The sequence below is a fragment of the Arachis ipaensis genome, chromosome B07 (genome assembly GCF_000816755.2).
Source record: "Arachis ipaensis cultivar K30076 chromosome B07, Araip1.1, whole genome shotgun sequence".
Taxonomy (NCBI): domain Eukaryota; kingdom Viridiplantae; phylum Streptophyta; class Magnoliopsida; order Fabales; family Fabaceae; genus Arachis; species Arachis ipaensis.
Window position 1 is genome coordinate 65,803,259 of NC_029791.2, and position 6,030 is coordinate 65,809,288.

Consider the following 6,030-nt stretch of genomic DNA (forward strand, 5'->3'; position numbering starts at 1 on the left):
TTTTGCTTATTTGTTGCAGTTTTTTTTTATTTGTGGAGGTTTATAACCCCCACCAAATGGTTTGTGGAAGTTTTTAAAACCCCCAAAATTTGAGGAGCCACGAGGTCTTTTGTGGGAGTTTTTAAAAACCTCCACAATCTATTCAGTGGAGGTTTTGTGAGTGTTTAGTGAGGATTTTATATTGGACTTTTGTGACAGTTTTAAATCACTTTTGTGGCAGTTTAAAACCCCCCACAAATTGATTTTTTAATTTAACAAGAATTAACTATTTTGTGTGATTTTCAAACTTCCACAAAAATCTTGTATTTAATTATTTATTTTTAATTTCAAATCATTCATTAATCTCATCTCATTCATATACTCTCAAATTAGAAATTTATTTTTTAATATCAAAATTTAAAAACTAAATCTTTTATAACACAATTCTTCAATATAAGACATAACTCTATATATAAAAAAATTCTCAATGTCAATAGTTCCAAACATAATTCTATATGATATTGTTTTACATAATTATTATTGTTTTTCTTTAAAAAGTAAAATAAAACAACTTTAATATTTCAATATCATCTAATTACATAAACGTCTCAAAATAAAAACAGTACCATAGAAGTAGCACCATCTAATTTTTAATATATAAAAACAGTAGCATAGAAGTAGCACCATCCACAAGCCTGTAATTTATGCCTTTTTCTTTTTGCGCACAGCGGCTGATCGTGATAGTCATGGTCCATGAGCCATCCAGTATATCTACACAAACAGTCACATAATTGGAATCAATAGCTGTTCACATTTTCAATCGGTTTTTAATTTCGTTTAGTGCATCAAAATCAAGTATTTAAATTCCTAAAATCACTCCAAAAAATAAAGAAAAATAAAACACCAGCAATAAACATTTTATGTTATCTTACAAGATGGACTTTGCTAAAAAAATAACAATAATTGCACACCCTAAATACAAAATTATAAATAAATAAATAAAAGAAGCTTGTTTGATTTATTAACTACTGTTTTCATTCTAATACACCGCATACATATAGCTATTTTAGAGTTGCCAATACTTTTCAATGAAGAATGGACTAAGAATGTCAAAGAAGAAATCATCATTATCAACATATATTATATATATATATAGCCTCAGGCATCAACCATTGAATTCCAAACCTTGCAATAAACATTTTGGAAATACAACCTCCAACATTGATGTTTCCCATTTCATGATCAAATTGCCCGCCAAGTGCTCCGATAACAAGAATGCAAAGCTGTGATTATGTCAAGTGAAAAAGTGGGGAAAAAGTCAAGAGTGCTCAGCTGGACTAATCCCATAAAATTAATAAGTCTCAATTATTGCAATAGTTGCTTATCGATTTGGCAACAGAAAAATCACCAAGCACCATTAAAAAGTATAAAAAAAAGGTATAACCAGATGAGAAACTTAATTTTGATTTATCAATATCTGGTGTTTGGTCAAGTATGTACGATATATATTTGTGTAAATCTGTGGCATCCTGATCGTGAGATTCATCTATTATCTTAGTTCCCTGCAGACAGGATACAAACATAAGACCCTTGGAATGATTTATGGAAAGATCACATATAAGGAGGTAATAAGTAGGACCAATTTAAATGGGAATTTGTTGAACCATTAAAACCATATTCCACTACTTCACATGCATATAAAAGCTAAGGCAAAAAGACCAATGCAGAATAGAACAAATAGATAGAGCAAAATACCAGCTTTTTATAATATTCGAGTACTTCTGTCCGGATTGAATCCATGTCGCCTTTGATTACATCAGGCTTGTACCTATATAAAACTCAGCAACCTAAATCTCCAAGTAAAGAATATATAGCAAAACACCTCAAAAAACCACTTAGAATAGAACTGATGACTACATCCAAATACATATAGTTAGAAAATGAAATTATTACCCCAATAAAATAGTAAGACATAGTAGCCAGAAGTACATAAAAGGACAAAACAAGGTTATAATTTTCCATTTTGTAGTAAGCAATTAACTCTCCTGGTCTTTCAGTTTGAACTGGTTTAAAATCTAAGTGCCAAATCAAATTATTGTTAGTAACCAAAGCCTGTTCCTTATCATCAATGTTTTATGTAGCTCAGTAATCACAAATAATTGAGATTGAAGTACTTTCATCATTGTCAAGTCTTTATAGCAACCTGACAGTAAAAGTGCCACAACCAATATACAATAGATAAGCAATGTGACACACCAATTACATTAATTTAATATATGACAATATTTAGATTGCTGAAGCAAAGAATTTGGTAAAAAGAAAATCCTTTTTGGGACTTGCCAAACACCCCGTGTCCCATCAAAAGTGCACAATCCAATTTGGGTACAGATCTTCTTTGGAGGTGCCTGCAAGGGGAAAACAAAAGCCATAATTTAGAAGTAAAATACATAATTATCTAATGTATGACAACAATAGTTTCATAAGAAAAACTAGCAGTCAGCTGAACAGCTGTCAGCACAACTTCCTGGATAGCAATGTGATTAGGTTAGTAAATTAGAACTGAAATCATGAACCATTTATGATCATGTCATAAGAAAAACTAGTAGAATTATGCTAATCTTTTTGGTTTTCACATACCAGTTTTAATTTTTGTCTCCAATAAATATATCTCCCATATCAAACTTTTGCAAAGAAAAAAAAAAGGATAAAAGTTAGTAAAAAAAGAAGGGAAATAAAAAATGCATTGTAATTTTTAACAAAAAAGACTATATTTAATGATTAACCTCTCAATATCCTTTTCTAGACACAGGCACATAAGTTCGCCCCCATTCTCTTCCTCTGGGTTACAGTTCAGCCAAAATGAAAACACCAGTTCCTTAACAAGACCTTGATCAAGCATATTGTACCTGTTACCAGATCAAGAAAAGACCTCGTTTTTAACGCCGAAAGCAAATTACTGCTACATCGTGATGCCCTTTGGTCTCAAGAACGCGGGTGCTACTTATCAAAGGCTGATGAACAAAGTCTTCTTAGACCACATCGGAAAAATCATGGAAGTCTATGTGGACAACATGTTGATAAAGACACAAAGCGAAGACACATTACTGTCCGACCTGACTCAAGTGTTCGACACTATAAGGAAGCACGACATGCGACTCAATCCTGCAAAATGCACCTTTGCGATAGAAGCAGGCAAATTCCTAGGTTTCATGCTCACGCAAAGAGGAATTGAAGCAAACCCGGATAAATGCCAAGCCATACTCAACATGAAGAGCCCCACCTGTGTCAAAGAAGTGCAGCAACTCAACGGGAGACTGGCCGCCCTATCCAGATTCTTAGCAGGGGCAGCGATGAGATCTCTCCCCTTCTATGCTACTTTAAGGAAGGGAAAGCAGTTCAAATGGACGACAGAATGTGAACAAGCCTTCCAAGACTTCAAGGAGTTTTTAGGACGGCCGCCTATCTTATCTCGACCATGAGAAGGAGAACTGCTCATATTATATCTTGCAGTAGGAAGCCGGGCAATAGCCTCAGCACTAGTCAGAGAAGACGAAAGTGGGCAACAACCCGTCTACTTCATTAGCAAAGCGCTACAGGGATCCGAGCTGAACTACCAGAAGATAGAAAAGTTTGCCTATGCCCTCATTCTAACATCTCGACGACTTCGCCCATACTTCCAGGCTCACACCATTAAGGTTCGAACCAACCAGCCCATAAAAGGAATATTGCAGAAAACAGATTTAGCAGGCAGAATTTTACAATGGGCAGTCGAGTTATCAGAATTCGACCTCCAATATGAAGCTCGTACGGCCATTAAATCACAGTACCTAGCCGATTTTATCACAGAATTCACAGATGCCTCGGAGACCCCCACATAATAGAATCTCTACGTGGACGGTTCTTCAAATAAGACTGGAAGCGGGACAGGCGTGATAATAGAAAGCAACCAAGGAACCCAAGTCGAGCTCTCCCTCAAGTTCAGATTCTCGGCCTCAAACAACCAGGCGGAATACGAAGCGTTATTAGCTGGTTTGAAGCTGGCTACAGAGGTTGGAGCTAAAAAACTCAACATTTACAGCGATTCACAAGTAGTCACCTCGCAGATAACAGGGAGCTATCAAGCCAAAGATCCCACCATGAAAAAGTATTTGGATAAAACCAAGAAACAGCTCGGACAACTCGGGGAATATAAAATCTACCACATACCCCGCGAACAAAATGCCCGAGCTGACGCACTTTCAAAACTAGCCAGCACCAAACCAGGGGACAACAATAGAAGCCTCATCCAGGAAATGCTACAGAACCCGTCAATATCGGAAGCAGAAAAAATCCTAGCCATCACAAGTCAGGACCAAGGATGGATGACCCCCATAATTAACTACCTCAAAGTAGAAACGCTCCCCACAGAGGAAAAAGAGGCGAAAAGATTAAAAAGGGAGGCACAGTACTACACTATTATAAATAACATCCTGTACAAAAGAGGGATCTCAATACCACTACTTAAATGTGTGCCGACCAACAACACAAAGGAAGTGTTGGAAGAAGTACATAGCGGCATGTGTGGCAATCATCTCGGAGCACGAGCTCTTGCCAAAAAAGTGCTTCGAGCGGGATTTTATTGGCTAAGCCTACAAAAGGAAGCTATAGAATTTGTAAAGACATGTCCACCATGTAAAAAACATGCCAACTTCCACATCGCCCCGCTAGAAGAGCTCATCGGTGTAACCTCGCCCTGGCGATTTACAAAATGGGGGCTTCATCTTCTAGGACCCTTTCCCCAGGGATCAGGACAAGTAAAATTCCTCATAGTCGGAGTAGACTATTTTACAAAATGGATTGAGGCAGAGCCCCTAGCCAGCGCCACTGCTCAAAGAAGTCAAAAATTCCTATACAGGAACATTGTCACGAGGTTCGGGGTTCCATACTCCATAACCATAGACAATGGCACACAATTCACAGACGCAGACTTCAGGAGACTAGTAACTGACTTGAATATAAAGCACCAGTTCACCTCCGTCGAACACCCTCAAGCCAATGGATAGGCCGAAGCTGCCAACAAAGTCATATTGGCACGGCTAAAATGGAGACTACAAGATGCAAAGGGAGCTTGGGCCGAAAAACTTCCACAAGTCCTATGGGCATATCGAACAACGCCACACTCCACGACAAATGAATCACCCTTTCGACTAGCATACGGAGTGGAGGCAATGATCCCAGTAGAGATTGAGGAAGGGTCACCCAGAGTAGTCCACTACAATGAAAAGACCAACTCTCAACTTCAGAAGGAAGAACTCGACCTACTACCTGAAATTCAGGAAAGAGCTCGGATCAGGGAAGAAGCACTAAAACGTCGAATGGCTTCCAGATATAATCAAAAGGTAGTGCCAAGAAGTTTCACGGAGAACAACCTCATCCTAATCCGAAATGATATTGGAACAACTCGATCAGGAGAAGGAAAGTTGGCAGCAAACTGGAAAGGACCCTACCGAGTTGTAAAAGTACTCGGAAAGGGCTACTACAGACTGTCCGAACTCGATGGACGAGAGCTTCCCAGATCATGGCACGCCTGCAACCTAAGAAGGTACTACAACTAGAAAAGTAAAAGATCTCACCATTGGATGCACTCTTTTTCCTGAAAAGGTTTTTTAATGAGGCTCCAAAGTTGAGACTCAAACACTATTCGACATAAAGGGATGAAAAATTCCCACATGTACATATTTGCACTTTCCTTTGAACAAATATATATTTTTTCCACAAGATTTCAAGCCGCATTAATCTGAAGTATTCATCGTCCGATTATAAAGCAACAGATCGGCAGAAAGTGAAAAAATAATTTCACTGCACGATCACGATAAAGATAACCATCTGATAAAGGTGAAAACGCGATTCACCCAAAGGACGATCTAGAGATGACAGCCACTTTCTACAAATCGGCAAAGATGAACACAGAATAATGTAAGAAGTTATCGAAAGTGATCTAAAAAAGAACCTGACGAGGTCTTACGGATTGCTAAAATAATAACTTAAAGACTGGCCGACATTAAGAAGTCG

General features: G+C 37.8%; 1 long non-coding RNA gene across 1 annotated transcript; it reads right to left on the reverse strand.

The window, feature by feature from the left end:
- On the reverse strand, nucleotides 461-1,939 carry LOC107608556. The gene is made up of 2 exons (XR_002350812.1): nucleotides 1,735-1,939; nucleotides 461-1,541 (listed from the first exon to the last, which is right to left on the reverse strand). It is a non-coding gene; the product is annotated as an uncharacterized LOC107608556 (long non-coding RNA).